Genomic DNA, 19,708 nt, shown 5'->3' with positions numbered 1-19,708 from the left:
ATTTCCAGGCTGAGCTTAAAAACACACAGACAAAAGCTTTCCGTGCAGCATGCAGGACTTATTCTGTCTGATCTTTGTTAAATCAGATCAAAAAAAGTTCAAAAGACAAAGCTGGACTGATGGCCATGACTTCATTTTTTTACTCTCATCCTCTCATTATGCAGCAGGAACTTTGATATTTGTCTGCTGCTGTTTTGTTGTTGATTTTTAAGACTTTGACTTATTTTTGCTTTCTTTTATAATTTAAAATTACAGGCTGTTTAATGGGGTTGTTTCCTTCTTGATCATGTTTGCATCAATGCATGCACAGGTAAGTATTACCGTCAAAAAACCTGAAAAATTAGTCACTCAAATGAAACTGTTACTTAAAAAAATGATAAAATATGGCAGCATTTTTTTAATATCTGATAAACAAAATTAATAATCAACATTTTTGTCCAATCAGAATAACAGGTTTACTAGCATTTTTATTTATTTATTTTCATTTTTTTACTTGTATTTTTATTAAAAAATAAAAAAAGTGTTTTTTTGTGGCTTCTGCTTAATCACTTCAACTTTTTGCATCTTTATTCATCCTAACCTGCAATATTATAACATAATATATGACACTGATGATCTTGACAAAGTAAATAATAATCAAAAGTGAGCATAAAAATACTATAACAAAGAAAGTAAGAAGTTTTGTTACAACCAACTCATATTATTTGACTGTAAATGCATGAATAAAATGCTATAAAATGAAACGATAGACATATCATAACAATGCCACTTCATAAATTATTACACAGAAAATACAATAAAATCACAAAAACAAATATAAGCAAAAAAAATTGGACACATTTTTAAAACAGTGATTTACCTAACAAAAAGCTGAACAAAATTATTTTCTATGTACATAAATAAAAAAGTTAGTGAGTAAATAAATAAAAAATAAAATAGTTTTTATAATGCTGATAAGTAAATACAATACATCATGTTAAAATGATGCTTTAATCTTGTCTAAATTTGAGCAAGTTTAAAACCAGGAAGATGAGGAAGAGCTCAAAGCACCAGATTTTCCAGACTAAAATAGGCCCACTCTGTAAATATGGGGGGGAAGGATATAATTTGGTGGAAAATTAATGGAAGCGGCTCCACCTTTCATCTTCAAAGGGAATAACGAGCGAGAAGGTGAGCACAGCAGCTCCAGAGCAGAGGAGGTGTCTCCCCCCCATCCCACCTCGTGACTCAACATATTAAAGCAAAGCCGGGAGGAAACGGGGGACGAGACCAAAGCAGTGTGCAAACTGACAGCAATGCAGCACTGCACAATTGCTCTCAGCCCTCCACAAAGCTGTGCACACACCCTGTGCGCCCTAAACCTCATGACTAATAGATGAGATCTGCTTGCAGTTCGTTCAGCTTGCAGCATCTGAGGCGATCATCACAGACGATGTGCAGCCTCTTTTGTGCATCAGAGGCTCTAAAAAAAGCCTTTTCTGGTGCAGGAAATCAAATTAGACATATGTTTAAAATAAAACATAAAGCTGGGACAACATTTGACAGATTATTAATGTTGATGAAGACATTTCCTGAGATTTAAGCTTCACTCGTGCTGCTGGAGAAATGAAAGTTGCTTTCATGAGTGTTCTTCAGACTCTGGGGACAGCCGCAAGATGTGCCCTACATTTCTGAATCCAGATAAACTCATTAAAATTCTCTAAAAGCAGTTTAAAAAATCTGCAGGCACTTGAAAAATAAAAACACAAACAAAGGTAAAGTCAGAAAAGATCATATGGGGACGAATGGCCTGTGGTAGATCTGAGGGTTTCCACTCATAAGTGAATACTGTTGTTTTTGCAGGTTAGTGCCCTGCAGGGTTCACAACCAGCTAACCTAACTTATTAGATAGTTCTTTGAGTGAAAAACTGGGATGTTCCAACGGATCTTTGCTGCAAACCCCAAAGAGCCCAAACTTCCCAGTAAAAGGCCACATATATCCACATTTATATATTTTTTAAAATTTCTAATCTGATTGCATTTTATGCCACAGCAAATGACATAAACAAAAGGACTGAAAGGGGGATGTTTAAAGCAGCACGTTCTCCCCAAGTCAACCATCTCAGCATCTTTTAGTTTGATGGAGGCATTAAATGGTAGTGATTCGGGAGATTTTTTTTGGAACTCCACCAGCCACTTTAAAGGTTTACTGGCAGCTTTACAGCAGCACAGACCTGGCTTTTCTCCATGTTTATTGCATCGCTCTTGTTATTAAAGTGGTGAATAAATGCATGAAATTAATGAATGAAACCTTGCTTTACTCCAGCTCTGCCAACATTTCTGCGCAGGGTTCCCTCATAATGGATGTTGCTTATCTCTGAGCCCCTCAATAAGATGAGCATTTCATTAAAGTGCCTGAAGGCTTTCTTAAATCTAACCAAATTCCACAAAAAACAAAGTTAAAAAAAACTGTTTAGTTTGTGAAAAAAAATGTGCCAAAAGAAATTTAATTTTTGACACATTTGCTTCAAGTTTAGCCTATTTTTCTGTACAGGGTTAAATGGATTTAAGCTGCAGAAATCCAGTAACTAATACAAAATACGTCCCGTTTTTTGAGTCAATCCATGAAGTAGCATTCTGAATATCATTCTTGCCTACTCTTGTTCTCAGAGTGAATTAATCCACCGCTCAGCCAAAGGAGTCCTGACGTCTGCATCTGCTCAAGCTTTTACCAGCTGCAATATCATTTTGACAGATTTCTGCAATATATTCTTATGAGTAACATACCTGTCCTCCTCCAGGATTCCCATCGCAGCGGTGAGATTTATTTCAGGTAGTGTTTCCACAGTACGTAGGCAGGCTGTGTGGAGATGTCAGCCCCTATTTTTTGAGTGTGACACCCAAACAAAAAGACATTTTGGGGAGAATTCAAAAGGACAAAAATATTACATATGAAAAAGCATCGTATTGGTGATTACAGCTAATTTAAACGCCTTTCTGTTGGTACATGTGCACAAGCTTCCACTCAAACCCCAAAATATCGTCGGAGGCCGGTAACTCAGTATCAGATGTGTTGTTGACTGAAATAAGCATGATGGAATACTGTTGCTGTAGAAGCAGCATAAATTTAGAAAGTGTTTAGAAAAGATCTGGTGACAACAATAACACAGCTCCTGCAGCCGAGAGATATCCAAATGGTCTGCAAAAATCTGAAGGAAGTAAAGAGAGAGTAAAAAACAATCTTATCAAGACAGTTTTTCAACACTTAGCAAGAGTATAAGCAAGAGTCTGGCAATATGATGCACATCCTAATACATGTGTCACAGCACAATACATATCTCGGTATTTTCCAAGAAAGTCCCAGACAATATTTCGTTAATTTTTTTTAAGATTATGACTCAGAAAAAACTTCAGCTGAATATTAAAATGATAAAAGTTGCTTTTAACTAGGCAAACTCATGGTGTTTTATTTTCTAAATGCTAGTGTCATCTTCTAAATTTAATTAAATTACATTTTATTTTTGTAGCCCAATATCACAAAACAATTGTCTCATTGGGCTTCATGCTGGTAATTTTACAGATGCAGAAAGTTGGTCATAAAATATAAACAATGGCCGGTTGCTAAACTTAACAGACTAAGCTAAAGTGGTTTTTCTCATCCCTTACTGAGAAGGACTCTCCTCCTCGGTAAGGAGAAAATCCTAAAAAAAAACTGATTCTAGGAAAAAAAAGAAGAAACCTCAGGGATGACCACATGAAGAAGGGATCCTCTCCCAGGACAGACCGGTGATGTATCCGGACTGTCAAAGAAGAATTAGCTTATCTAACTCTACAAGAGCAACTTTGAGTAGTATTTGTCCAGATAGAACTGGGGGACAGGTGGGGATGAGGTCCACAGCCACGACAAGCCAGAGGCGAGGTCCACTGCCAAGAACAGGAGCCCAGAAGGTCCACCTAGAATCTCTACCACTCCGAGATATGAGACAGGCCAGAGGCGAGGTCCACGGCCAAGAACAGGAGCCCAGACGGTCCACCTAGAATCTCTACCACTCCGAGATATGAGATGAGCCAGAGACGAGGTCCACGGCCAAGAACAGGAGCACAGACGATCCAGCTGGAATCTCTTCGTCTTCAAGATGCGAGACGAGCCAGAGGTGAGGTCCACGGCCTTTTAGCTCTGCACACAGTACATGTGGCGTGTGTATGCAGTCTCACTTGTTCTTACATGAGCCACAAAGCACCTAAATCCAGGTTTTTAAATGGTACCAGTTCCAACTTTGCACTGATTTTTGGTTCAGTTCTCATTCTTCAGTGTGTGTCTCACTATAAAACAACAACCAGCTCATGAGTTCACAATACAAGTACTAACACAAGTAGCTATTGCAAGATCTTGTTCTTGTTTTGTTGTGGAGTAGAGCTGCTCATAGAAACTCTGTTCCAACTAGCATTTGGCAGTTGGGGCTTTAATTTATAAAAAAAAATGTATTAATATTATCTTGGCAGCAATTTAAATCGATAAAACCCCTAATACTTACTTTGAGAAAACGCTTTAGTGACTAGAATTATTTTTCTTTACAAAGACACATTTTGGTGAGACGATTTATCTTACCCATAGATAGATTTGCTTCTTATATATATATATATATATAAAAAAAAAAAAAATCCGACACTGAGGCAAGACTCTGACTTATTTCTCAGGGTTCTTGGACCAGTGTTGTTTTTTTTTTTTTTTTTTACTACGCCTCTTTTTATTCACTTATTTTAGGAGAAGTTTATTATTTGAAAAACATATTTTCTTCTTTTAACATTTTTCCAACGTGGGGTGCATCCTAAACAGATGGACTTTAAAGCAGTAAAATTCTTCCCGGAGGAGGAAGAAGAGTGATGCTCAGCCAGCAGCAGCAGCAGCTCCAGCATTGATTAATGAAACAGACTGTGAGTTCAAAGCTCCACTTCTTACTCAGCCTTCCTCTCAGAGTGGTGAACTCTGCAAAACACAAGCAGACACAAACAGAATCTGATCTTTTTTTGGTGAATCATTTCCGTTTAAGAACTTTTTTAAAATAGAGTCACGGTTGGTTCAAACTGCTAAACACCACTTATTCCAACAATCTGTGCTGACTTTCTCCTTTTTCTTAGATTTTGATCCCACGTGAAGCAACTGAAGCGATCAGACATCCTGCTGAATTGTGGCAATACGCTAAATGACTTAGCATTCTCAGCATGAGCTGACGAAGCGGACATTCATCTCATCAAAAGACAGTTTGTTGGCAGCCTGCGGACACCTGATGCCTCCTCTGACATTGTAGCTCCCGAGCAGACACCTCCACAGAATGATGAAATATCTCCGACCTTGTCCTCCGCAAGCATCAAACCGGTCCCAGGAGAGCTGAAGAGGAGGTAATTATGGAAATCAGCCAAAATATAAACTATAATTACATCTATAAACCAACATAGAAACTTTACTGTCTCATTGACGGGAGCAACTCACTTTTATTGTTTGTTGATGTACTGAAACTAAAGTGGCTTTCTTGATTCAAAACATCAAAAATGCTATTTGGTGCAGCTTTCCCCGGTCAAACCTTCGTAGAGGTCCTACTGTATTACATGTCTGCGTTTCCCCAGCTCTGTTCTTGCATGTGTCCTCTGCCACAGGACATCATCAAAGGTCAGGATCATTTGCAGAGCAGCACCCTACAGCTTCATCCACAGGCGAGGATGGGGCCGCCGCTCCTCCCGTCACCTTAAAGTTAAAAATTCTTATTTATATCAACTGTAAATGCCTTATTGAGACGATAAAAACAGTGTGATGGTACAACAATGAGCTTGACACAGCAGCGTCTCTGAAAGCACCTGATTTGTAACGAGATGCAAACATAAGAAAACGAACGAGCGCTTTACCAGCTGATCGTTGGCAGGGTTTAAAAGCATAAATAACCACACACAAAGAGGTGTGAGTGGAAGGTGTCACACTGTGAGTGCTCTCTGCTGAATGCACTTGCTGTTGCCATGGCGACGGAGGCAAGAATTGCTGGAGTGAATGATGGACTTACTATCCACTCGCCCTCTACCTTGAGATCAGGTCCTGACCTCTGCAGAGCCCCCCAGAGAGTATTTTATCAGAAACTCTGCACTCTGCGGATTTTTTTCAACGGAATTTAATATAGACCGACTCCCAGCTCTCTTTGTGACACCTGAATCCTGGGGCATTCCAATTAAAATTAGTGGGCAGCTGTCTCTGGATTATTTTCTCCCAAAACAGATTCTTAGAATACCTGGGACGGATTTATCCAGCGGGTGATGCAGACAGAGAAGGGGCGGGCGTGAGAGAACATAAATAAGTGTTTTGAACTCTGTCGATCGAGCAGCAGCCTGATAGGCATCCGAGCTTGTTTGTGCTACTTCATAAATCTGTCAAAGCAGGGGCATTTTATTTCCACCTCCTGTCTTGGAGTCTTTTTTAGGGGCCAAGATTAGAGTAAAGGTTACCCGCAGGTCGGAGGTTGGAGGTTTGGGAATGAGATTTATAAATAACTGTATACTCAGTCACGCGTTTCCTTTTTGTGTCATCACAAAAATTGAGTTTATGTTTTTTTTTCAACACATTTTATGCATTTCAAGTTGTACATGAAGTGCCTTAAAGTCCTACTCTGATTTCTATTTTAAAAGTGTTTCCAATGGTCTTTTAGTTATAATTATGCCATTTATAGCCAAATTTTGTAAAAACTGTGCTGTTAACTAGAACATAGTTGCTGCAGACAGTGGTGGACGTAGCAGTTTGGAGGCCCCGGGTGAACAATTAAAATGGGGCCTTCTGGGGTGGTCATTGTACCCATTTCCTTGTTAAAATCCTTACCCAGAGTAAACCATAACTTGTAATTTATTTAATTTCTCAGGTTTTACTAAAGACGGAAAAAGAAACAAAAACATTTAGAACAAAACAATGCTCTATGGAGTGTTGTCAACAACAAAATTAAATCTCAAAATGACAAATTTTCTGTCACTCATTTTGCCTTTCTTCTCTTTTTCTGTCTCTTCTTATTTTTGACTTTCTTTATCTTCTTTTTTGAGTTCATTTGATTCTGTTCTTTTTTATGTTTTGTTTCTCTCCCTGCAGTTATGGAAACACGGTAACACATTTTTATACTTTTTCTTTATTTTTTCCTTTTTTCACTGCTGGTTAATTACCAATTTAAAAAAGAAAAACCTCTTGAAAAAGGTTTTGTCCAAATTCCCACCCTAATCCCTAACTACTAAAAAAACTATATAGTGCAGGACTATCTATTGCACTGGATATATAAAAGTAATCTGGACCTCACTACTTTCCCTTCGTGTTTCTAAACGCCAAATATGATGTCACAGATTTCACAAAGTGAAAATGTAATCAATGCAATCGTTTTCCGACATCTATTTAGGAATCTACTGTGTTCTAATAATGAAAATGTGGATGGTTTATTAAAAAAATACATTTAAACACGTTCAACAACAGTGCCATGTGGTCTATTTTCACTAATGTAGTGAGCATCAATGTACTCTATTGTTTTTGCAAAGACTTCTGGGAAATTTCTGGTGCACTCAGTTTTGGGGTTGTAGATTTGGACAGCACTACAAAATGGCAAACACATTATATAGTGCACTATAAAATGAGTAGTGAAAGGATTCGGACATAGCAAGAGTCTCTGTCTGCTAGCTAACTTGCTGTTAGCGGAATATTCCATTGCTGCAGATTTATGAGGAAGGATGTGTTTCTCTATCTTTACACACACCATGAGAGTGATCACTGTCTATTTGGAGAGTAATCATCTACAGCAACTGTGCTGAGGGTTTTTCTACAAGTTGGCATCTGCAAACTCATTATAGGAATTTTCACCAAAGAGGAAACATGTTTTGGATAAAACAGACTTCTTATTTACAACTTTGACTTGAAGAAACTAAGAAGAAGACTTGATCTTATTTTAAGATCCAACTCCCAACAACAACAGAGTGCAGTATTTAATGAGTCTGCTGGATTATTGATGGATCTAAGATTCTCTCAATTCAGCCAGTCTCATAAGAGAAAAGGTGAGCTTCCTCACCTCCAGCCCAGGTGGCAGTCGGATATGAATTGTCTTCCTTTTTCCTCTGCTGACACGGCAGCTAGCAGCCTGTGGCTACGCATTTTAATATGGGGACAAGTCTGAGGATGAGTGGGAGAAGAAGATGACAATAACTGCGTGCACGCATGGAGGCGCGTGCTCTGGTTACTGTGAGAGTCACTGTGTGGGAAGGAATAAAACAGCAAAGATGGAGAGATAATAGTTGGAGAAGTGGTCGTAAAAAGAACAAAAGGAATCAAGGGAGAGATCAGAGGAAACACGATGCCCAGTGGGTTCAGAAAAATCAATAATCACAAGGTCAAATACAAAAAGAGAGACTAAATCATATCTTTATCTAACACAAAGACAAAATCTCCCTTTTCTTCACCACAGAAAAAGACAGGGAGTGCCCACACTAATGAATCATGGGTATTATTTACACAAAACTTACCCGGCTCTATGAATAAACACACACAGGATGAATCATGAGCTGACAGGCGCTAGTGATGCAATGTATTTGTTCTGAGATTACCATGGCTGCAGCTGAATCCATTCACGTCTGTGGCTTTCACAGAGCATTCTGCTACCTGCAGGGAATCAAAACTGTTCTTTTGTTACAAACACTGATGAGAGGGTGGGCGAGTGACGGGAAAATGGTTGGAATACAAATCAACAAATACATCTTTTGTTCTTCCTAGATCCTAAATGTGTGGAATTTGAGTGACATCCCATGATAAGAACTGATGGAATTCATCAAACAGCAGAGTCATTCCTTTAATTTTCCTGAACATTGCAGCACAGAGGAAAAAAAAGATGAGACCATCCCACAATTTTAACACAGACTGTTGAGACATCATGTGATCACAGCTGATAGCAGAAACACAAATCCAAGTTGTGTGTGAAAACGCTTCCCTGGGTTGAGGCTGTCTTTGTACTCCTAAAAACTCTGGAAACGACTTAAAGACTGAATATGTGACATACAGTAAAATACCAATACAAAATATGGATGTACTTATATGCATGTTGTTGTTTGTCTATTAGGGGTGCAGCAATTAATCAACTTAATCGATCATAATCCAAGTTGTTTGTATTATTTTGATATGGAAAAACAAAAGTGGGCTGAACTTTGACACTAAAATGTGAATTGATTTACCATTAATTCTTGTTTATTTGTAATTTTAAAACCATTCTTGAAAGTTACTTTTCTGCAGATTTATCAGATACCTGCTGATGCTTTAATTTTAATTAAAAATTGTATTTTTTAAGGATTTTTTTGGAATGTCAACTTTGCAGTGCTGCAGGACTTCAACCGACCAAAATGGTTGCATAGGTGGTTTGGCAGAATTCACTGGATGCCTTTCTTGACAGAACTCTGTATTTTATCCAGGCTGGGGACCGGCACAGGGACGACCCAAACTGAGGCCTATTTGTGGCTACAGAGGTAGCAGCATGAAGGGTAATGCCCAAGGATCCACACTGAATGAAGCACCCTGGGTATTAAATGCAGGTTTCCTGCATGCCAGCCCTACACCCAACCAACTGAGCCATCCAGCCACCAACCGGTTTCAAACTGGTAAAAAAAATAATAATAATAATAATAAAATAATTTTCTTACTTCATCTTGGTAAAGTTGTATTCTGACCTTAAACATACTGACACATCGAAGGTAAAAAATCTCCAGGACATGTTCTTAACTTTAAATAAACAAGTTTTGATTTTTTTATCTCTTCTTTTGCATTTCAAGATTTTTAAATTATGCTCAATCAAGAGACAAACTCTGTTTTTGACACATTTCATCAGCAAATATGCAGTTTTTAAAACTAAAGCATAAAAAGTTTTTTTGTTGGATACAACACAAAACACCCCAATCACATTTATATTGTTTATTTGCAAAAGTGGGATAAAGATCCTTTGAACAATCTACAAGCATGCTGGGAAACTTTCAAGAGGTCTAAAAACATGTGGAAATAACTGAACACAGATTCTGGAGGACGTTTCCAGAGAATTGGGATCTTGGTTTTCCTTATTTATTTGTCTAACAGTCCTGTCAAATATATATATATTTTTTAAACAGCTAGAAATATTTCTGATTTGCTATTTATTTGAAATATGATGTCAAGTCTCCAAAAAAAAGACATAATGCCACCACTGCTGCTCATCATTTCAAAGTGTTTGTGTTTCCATGTGTGTTTACACTGACAATAGAAAAGTAACCAAATGGATGCAGCATGCAGAGATTTCCACTCTCACGTATCACTGATTTGTTGTTGCTAAAATCTTTAATAAGGTTTAAATGTAAGTCTTCTTAAAGTCATTGTAAATAAATAAACACAGAAAATGAATCTCCGACTGTCGTGTGATTATGGTGACTCTAATTGCTCAATTGTGGCAATGACCTCATCAGGTAATAATATTCTATTAGAACTAATGGCGGGCTGAAACTATAATTATGAGCAACTTGGGGGCAGGACACAAGTGATTTAATAACAGGACCCAAGATGCCCAAAATGACTGCACAGATGCAGACATGTCAGAGCAATTTGCTTTACTAAACACTTCACTTATGAGTAGTTTCCTTGGGGCAAAAAAAGCTTTCACAAAGTCAGGCATCATTTCTTCTTTTATGTTCCCAAAATTAAAAAAAATCATAATTCTGAAAAACATCATTTTAAATGTATTCCAAAAAATAAAAACAGGTATTTTTGTAATTTGGAAAGATTTCAAAAGCTGAGAAAATAAATAAAACAAAAAAACACTGTGAAATTAAAAATTAAATCAGATTTATTTGGTCAAAGTTGCAATGTTTTTGCTGTAATTTTCTTATTAAAATGATCATTTTTGTGTACCCAGCAATGCAGGCCGTTTATTTTTCTCCATAAGTTTTGGCTTCCAGGTCATCCTGATCCCATTTTGCTGCACACACTTGAAAAAGATTGAGCACACAACCCAGCCCACTGACTTCAGGCCATCTGAACCTCCTCCACTCTAATATAACCCACTCACCATCTGAGTCTCCCTTCAGAGTAATGAGGGAACAAACCGCTCACTTCCTCTGTCTGGACAGCAGCTTTTCTCTTTACACAAACACCCGGATGCAGATTTTAATCACAGACCTGTCTCAACTTGGGGGGTTGTGTGATGTGTGGGATTTGTGGCTTGGCTCTGTGCTATTAGCTTCCATTTTTGTGTGAATGAGCGTGTCGTAGTGTGAGGTAATTGCCTGTGCAACACTGAAGATCAATACTCAGTGACCAGATGTCTAACCACTGTTTCAACATTAATGGAATGAAGCTGCATTTATTTAAAAATACATGTTTTTAATTTATTTTTTGGTTAATTGTGTGAATGTCACACTATAGTGATCCTCCTGCTCCTTTCTCTACGTTTTTCGTCAAGTAAAAACACTTTCAGCGATTAGAAGAATCTTGGTATCAAAACGTTCAGCTTGTTCAGGAGATTGTATTTTTTGTGTTCATAATCGTCATAGGTTTTGAAATATTTAGCTAAATATCCCCCCAAAGGAAATGAATGAGAAAGTCAAATTTCAAAATTTTCAGTAGATTAGCAACAAGTCTTTAAATATATTCAAGGACTATGTTTTAATTTTTTATGGTTATTTAAATAAATGAGTTTACCTAATATTTTAGCAACATGCTAACGTTTTTGGCTAATTTTTTATCTACTGGGGTTTTATAGGCTAATTTGGAGTTTAGCTTCTATTTTAGCAACATGCTAACGTCTTTGGCTAATTTGTTACCTACTGGGGTTTTATAGGCTAATTTGGAGTTTAGCTTCTATTTTAGCAACAGGCTAACATTTTTGACAAATTTCGTTTACGGAGGAACTTCAGGCTATTTTGGAGTTAGGGTTACTATTAAGCAACGAAATAGCTCTTTTGGTTAATTTGGCATCTACTAAGGTTTTTTGGGCTAATTTAGAGTTCAGCTCATATAAGCAACAAACTAAATGTTTTTTTATAAAATTGACATGATTTAAGGATTTTAAAGCAATTTTACAACAAAATTGTCTGAAATTTAAGTAAACTTTAGTACTCTTTCATGGTTCTTTAACAAAATTTCTAGTCTTTTAGCAATTTTTTCATTTTGCATATAGCTTTTGCAAATCCCTTCAGAAATTAAAGTAAGTTGGATCATGATTTTCAACAAAAAGCTTCAACATCTTCAGCGTTCAGAAAAAAGCATTCACTCTAGCAATATCACAGGTAATGCAACTTTTCTAGTTTTGTGTTTTTCAGTTTGCATGATTTTTTGCAGCCTTTTCCCTGATAAAGACATTTTTTATCATAGCATAACTTGAAAATGAACCGTTTGTCTAGATAGTGTAAACACCACCTGGTTTTCTAAAAAAAAAAATGTATTCATTTGTATTTAAACCAGCACTATGAAGAATTAATGGTAGCAGAGTAAGATATTTGTGTGTGCAACATTACATCAACTGAAATATTGAATGCAGGACGCAGCGTTACCAAAAAATTACTTTAATAAGAAAATATCTGCCTCTTTAAAGCTAACATGAAGCTTATTCATTAGACGAACTAGTTTGGTGGTTCTGGACTCTTTAAAGTTGGCCACACATTACTTCATTTCCATTTGAACACTCAACACGTCTATATTCATCAGCTGCCATCCCTGAGGCTTTTAATTTTCTGTGTTCAAATCAAGAGTCTCCAGGGAGCTGAGAACCCTTGCTTATCTCGGATGACTGATTAGATTTATCGTGACAGCTACGCCGGTGCCCCCCTTCCCAAAATCTCTAAGTCTATACAGCCGAGGAGGCAAGAGTTTGTCACCAGATTGACCCCCGGTATGAACCCTCATAGCGGGGTGTCAGAGGTGACCTTCTGTGGGGTTCAGGGGCCAATCTCTTGAAAGAAAAAAACATCAAACTCGTGGCACCCACACACTCCTCCATGCAACCTGACGCCCATCTGGAGCGGATTCACACAAGTGCACAAACTGCATGCTTGTTGGAGTTTGTCTCATGCATGGAACTTCTGAAACTAAGAAAAACCGAGTTCACTTGCAGTGAATGTGGGGGCTTCTGAAAGGGCTGACTGACAGTCAGTCCTGCAGGGTTACCGACTGAAGCCTCCATCTGCTGATTCCCACTCACTCAAGCATTTCTAGACATAAATACATCTTACTATATGAAAGCACACTTCTTCCAAAAGATCAACAACCAAAAAATAGAGATCTCATCTACAGAAATGATTAGGAAACGAGTCTGTTTAAAAGCAGACTGTGTATTGAAATGGCGTGTGTGCATGGAGGAAGGTTTATTAAGTGACCTTGAGCGACAGCTCCCACCTCCAAGATAAATGAAACTTTAAGTAGGGAGGAATCATGACTGAGGTCTGTGTCATTAAAGGTCCTGGTGGGAAAAAATGTAAATTAAATGGCAAAGGTAGCTTAAAAGGGCATGATTGCAGTTCGTTTTGGAACCTGCACACCCAGGAGCTTTAAACATTTCTGGTGGAAAACTAAGATAAGAGTCCAAATTTCTAAAAGAAGATTTAATTTCTTGCAGATGAGGATTTTAGCAAAAGCATTCGTGAATTAGGTCAAGAAGATATCTGCATCAAAAGAAACTGAGAACCAACCATATCTAAAGATGAACCTTTAAAAAACATACAGTTGCAAGAAAAAATATGTGAACCTTTTGTGATTACTTGGAGTTCTGCATGAATTTGTCATAACATATGTTCTGATCTTCATCTAAGTCACATCACCAGGTAAACACAGTCTACTTAAACTAAAGCATCGCAAAAAAGGCAAGTTTTTGTGCTCTTCTGTGTGAGGCATAGCTCATATTAGGCAAAACTTCTCGAAAGTAGAAAACTCAAAACTGATTTGTTTTTATATAAGGCAGGGTAACTTTTTGATTGATCCAGGATGGCTTCTCAATTAGCTATTGGAGAAGTCATTTGACTTGGAGTTCACATATTTTTCCATCTGACTCTTTGAATATTTACACGTTTTAATCAATAACACATGAAAACTTGCATTTTTTGTGTTACATTTGTTTAAGAAGACTGTTTATATCTGGTGATGTGACTCAGATTAAGATATTTTATTACAAATTCATGCAGAACTCCAAGTAAGGGGGTTCACATACTTTTCTTGCAACTGTATTTATTCATTAAGTCATGCATATTTACACTTTTAGATTTTATAGGATTTGTTTAATGATCACAAAGATTGGGAAAATGCATTTGAAATGTAGAACTGCAATCCTCTAAAATAATTCTCTGTGGTTTTCCTTTTAGGAAGAGGCACACTGGAAAATGTGATCCACGCTTTTGTAAAGCAATTTTGTCTGTAATGTGCAGACGATTGTCAGGAAGTCATTACAGTTTGGAGCAGCTTGAAAATCTACCTCCCCAGAAATTGTATCCTGCATGATCTTTAGCTGTTATTGTCGGGCTTGTTGTTTTAAGGAAAAATCTGTCACTTAATGGCACAAGCAGCAGTCTAGACATGAGACAGGAAAGATAATTTTTAATAGCTGTGTGTCTAATGGACACTTTGATTTCCACGATAGCAGTTGAGTCTTTTTCATGCTCTGTTTAGCACCAACCACCCGCTGTATCTGCAGCCCACATTCATGCCTCTGATGACAGGATTCCTGTGGTCTGCGACTGAAAAGTCCTTCCATGACCTTTCTATTGATACCTTCAAGGAAATTGTAAAGACAAACAAAAAAAAAAAACAGACATGGAAAGCTCTGGAATAATGTGAGAAGCTACAATTGACTGTATAAGAGAACTGGACCTAGTGAGTGTGACATCACCAATAGCTTTAGGCTTACTCTCAGCTCTGAGGTCAAGTAAGTCACCCTTTTTTGGGAGATGGATGCCGCCATGTAGGAGCCAGACAACACTTGTAAACAGTGATTGGTCCAAACAAGTCTGAGGGTGTATTCAGACAGGAAATGTCTGTTGATCTGGACCGAGTCAGCTGAATTTGGTTCGAATCAAGTCCTGAACTTTGTGTTTGGTCTGTATTCAGGCTGTAGTCAACCGGACAATTATATCTTGTGAGCATAGCTTGTAAACAAAATGATTGAAGATGGCTTGTCAGTGTCCAGGAATAGGGTGGGGCAAAGCAACAAGAGTCGAGAGCTTAATCAAATGTTATATTTCGCTGACCAATTTAGAACGTCTGTATCAAGGTCAGGTACAACACTTTTTACTAACTGGTACAGTAGAGGTATGCTGCGAGACAGTTACTAAGAAGATGTTGGCTATGAAGGTGCGCTGATGAGTGTTTATGACAGATAGATTGTTGGGAAGCCTGCACTTATCCAACCAAATTTCAATGAGTTGCTGTGTCTCATTGTGGCCTTATGTCTGTCCGTGGCTCATCAATTGCCTCATTCCAACTTTTTTTGTATTTGATAATGCCTGGCTACGGTGGCCATTTTGGCCCAGTTGTTCCCCTCCGAGCACAGCGCCTATTCAGAGGAGACCAGAAGTTAGTCTGATTGGAAACAAACCAAGACCAACTTGAAAGATGGGTCCAAGACCAGTTCCTGGTCCCAGACCAACGTCCACTTGGATGTCATGAGGATCCCTATTTCTTATCTTTATACATTTTGTTCATGCTATGTATATTTAATGCCCAGTTAATGCCCCTTCCGCGATTTCACTCTGATGGAGTAAACTCCATCTGTTTTACTATGACTTTTGAAAGACATGTTTAGTCTAGGTATCTTTCCACTGTGCACCACATATATCACAACCAGTTAGAGTATGAGCAACACCTCCATGACCCGTAGCCATAAAATGAATAGCATAGTGCTCCCCTCCTGACACATGAAACCAGTTGTTTACCATTTGTGGATATGCAGACAGAGTGCCATATAATCTGCCTATTTTTTCTGCTCCTTGGTTGCCCACCAATACATGCTGCTTGACACCTGGAGTCCGTACAACTCTGATCCAACTTTTGATAATAACTTTATAATAAATAGATTTTTTTTTCTAAACATGGTTTTTGTATCTCATTTCCTCATCAACCAACTCAAGGACGCTAGCAGAGTGCTACCTCAACAATGTATTCAGACTGAAAGTTTGTTCCCGATTGTCAGGGGAAACGAACTCTGGTTCCCTTTAAGCAAACGAAATGTGTCCCTCAGTCATCATTTCTATGGCAACCACTCTCGCCAATGAGGAGTGAAGTTGTTGAAAGTCCACAAAAGTGGACTTGGAAGAATCTATCTGTTTCAAACATTGAGCCCACATGCTTTTATTGAGACATCTAACTGATCAGTTTCTAAATTATCAAGAACATGTTAAAAAAAAGGCAGCACAGCAAGAATGGTTATTCTGACGAGTATAACGACTGAGTAATAGCTCTTCGTTTCTCAATAGAAGTTTATTGGATTTTGGCTTCTTGGAGCCACCAGGTTCTTCCTGTTCAGAACGTGAGGGAGGAGGAGTCACTCAGTCCAGTTCTCTTTTATAGTCAATGGAAAATACTGAACATTTGTAATTTTTGATGAGTCTTCAGGGGAACTCAGGTCATTTCATGGCAAAAAAAGAAAGAAATGTATGTTTTTTTTTTTAGAAAACTGAACAATCATACACATTGTTTCTTATAGCATGCTTTTATAAATGTTTATAGCTTAATAAAATAATTAGAAGCATGTTGCAGATTGTTGTTGGAAACCATCAGTAATTTTCCTTTTTTTGTATCACCATGTTTTTCTTATCATTGGTTCTCCAGAAAGCCTGAAGATATGAAAACGAAGCACTCTCCTCTTCCAGTTGAAGGACTTGTGTATCCCAATCAAAGCATATTTTTATTTCAAACACAGTCATCCTCATACAACTCTTAAAATTAAGTAATTGCAACCCTGGAGGAATGACGCACAACATTTCACAAAAAAACAGTAATCTAGAAAGCTCTTTCACAGAATGCCTGCAAGTCTATTTATTTGTGGCTCCTTATCTTCATCTGTTCTTTTCACAAAGTATACCGCATTATACACAACATTGTCAAAGTTATTCAGAAAGATCTTATAGTTTTTAGAAAGACTGCTTACAAACTGACACCACAGCAGCAACCCTTAAGGTAAATATCTAGAAGACTTGTTAAGGGCAGTGATGTCTTTTTCAGGAAGTAACACCTTTGTGAGCATTCAGTGATCCCTCGCGCATACTCACCGAGTCTTTGTACTGCCTCTCATTGTCTCTCTCTGAAGCACAACAATGGTTACCATCTCTTTCCCAGAGTTCCTGGCATCTGCGAGGGGAGAGTGTCCACTTTCTCTTGGCCACTTCATGAGTTGGCTGACTGCAAACAAACAAAGCATTGTTCTTCTGCTCTGCTTCAAAGACGACGAGCTCTCGCTGTTTATAGAGCCATCAGTAAATTGTGGCCTTGCACAATTCAGTACTGTCTTCTTGAGGTTGTCAAGGCTGCTTGTGAGCTCACATAATTATCACGTTTTCTTGAAACATCCCATATATTGCTCACCATTTTCTTCTTATTTATGGTAAAAGTAATGAAGATGCTTTTTTTTTTCCTGAGCGTCCCTGAATGGCTCACAAACAAAGCTGTACTCCCTTTCAGCACTGACCTGCAGGACTTTTCATTAAGCCTTTTTCCTGCCAGTGCCTCTGCGTTCCAATAAAAAGTTTACACATCTAAAATTTGCATTGAAATGTAAACTCGCTCCATGTCAGGGTTACTCAATGTGTGGCCTATTTTGAAATGTAGATGTGCTTGGAAAGCGACGTTAGGTTTTTGTCTCCTTGGGGGTGCTATCTCTATTTGAGGGTGTTGATTTGATATCAACACCCTCAGATAGGGCAGCTAAGCCTTCCCACATTCTCAGCACAAGGAATTGCTTTTTTCACGCTTGCTATAAATATATTTATGCATTTTTAACAAGGTGAGGCTCTGTGGAAATCCTCATATTGCTTTTAGACTTTTCGTGCATGTAAAATGTTTGCATAATGTTTGTATGAGGCGTGAGAAAAATAAATGGGAGTTCTCTTTGAATTTGCTTTTGCATAAACGAAACATATAACTCCCGTAATTCAGAATACAATTTCTGGCTTTTTTTAAATCTTTTAACAAACCTTTTTGACGTTTATATATTCTCTTATGAAATACAAATACAAATAAATTAAATCTTGCAAAGAAACGTCTCGATTCACTGATGGGTTCCTTTTGTCACATGATCGGTTTCATTGAGCTTGATGATTTTTTTCATTTTCCCCCCAGCATCAAAAGGCATTTGCTTCCAGCCCCTCCAGCCTTCTGTGTTAAAGAGCTGCATGCCCCCACAATAACAGTACTGACGTCACTGACATCATGCTGCCTTCATGTTTTCCTCTTAAGCTCCGACTACTCATGCATCAGGCCGAATATTTCAAAAACTGATAAAAAGGCTTAAGATTTATTTAATGTCCCAATTTATTTTTTACTGTGAATCAAAACACCATACTTATTTCTACATTGCAATTTCAAATGTTGACAGACATTTCCACGTATGTAGATATATGATTATATGGGTGTAAATATGTGTGTATTCATAAATTCAAATGTATACTTGTGTATGAGTTTAAAGTGCAGATGAATAAATATGTAGCCTTAGATATCCATGTTTATTAAAAAAAAGGCAAATGAATATGAATATAAATTCTGGTCTTGTCAACACCCTATTACATTATTATTTATGATGTGTCAGGAAATGTGTATTAAGAACCCTTTTATATAAATTCACGAATAAACATCAAGCTGTAGAACATTTTCTGGACTGTGAAGGAACATAAAATCAGCTTGAATTCTTGCTTTAGTTTGACATAGAAATTATTAAAATGAAGGACTACCTGACTGTGGAGATGTTGGTTAAGAAGGTAACCACACGTATTAGCATATTAGTGTTTTTGTTAAACTGTTTTGCACGTTTTAGTCTCAAGCAGAAAAGTTGGACTCTGTCCTTTCATCAAACTGGACAGATGTTCAGTTTCTCAGCTGTTTTGCTGACGTCTGAAGTGTACTCAGACACGAGGAGTAACACAAATCTATTTTTACTGATCTATATTTTCTTACCTGTAAATTTGACTGTAGTTTCCTTTACAGACCTATGCCAATAAAAAATGTGTTTTTGGTGTATTTAAATTGTTCTTGTTGCATTTTTCTCATTATGTAGTACATATATAGAGGGAAATAGAAATGAAAACTGACTTTCTGAGTATTTCTTCACTCAAATCACAGTGAATCAGGAGAAGCAAAAAAAAAAAAGCAGTTTCAAAAAGCTTGTAGTTGTTACTATAATTTGCAGGCCACAAGCTCTCTGTTCCCCTTCATTCCAATGCATCCATTTGCAGAAAAAACAGATCCATTAGCAACTTAGTTTTCCTTGTCCAAACTGGCATCTGGCTAAAAGATCTGATATTGTTCGCCATTTTTGTCGCACCACTAATGTTAGGTTGGGGCTGTGAGGGGCTATAAGCTAGCAAGAGAGCGTGTAAATAAAGGGATGATGGGAAGTGTGGGCAGGGGTACACCATACCAACAGTCCCACCCACAACTCAAAGGTGAATTTCTAATAACTTCTTCCGCTTTGCAGAAATTACATCCAAGAAAACGACAGGTTTTTAAAAATTACCTCAAAGCAAC

This window comes from Oryzias melastigma, linkage group LG7 (assembly GCF_002922805.2).
Source record: "Oryzias melastigma strain HK-1 linkage group LG7, ASM292280v2, whole genome shotgun sequence".
NCBI classification, from domain to species: domain Eukaryota; kingdom Metazoa; phylum Chordata; class Actinopteri; order Beloniformes; family Adrianichthyidae; genus Oryzias; species Oryzias melastigma.
The sequence above is the reverse complement of the archived record's forward strand: the minus strand, read 5'-3'. Positions refer to the sequence as shown.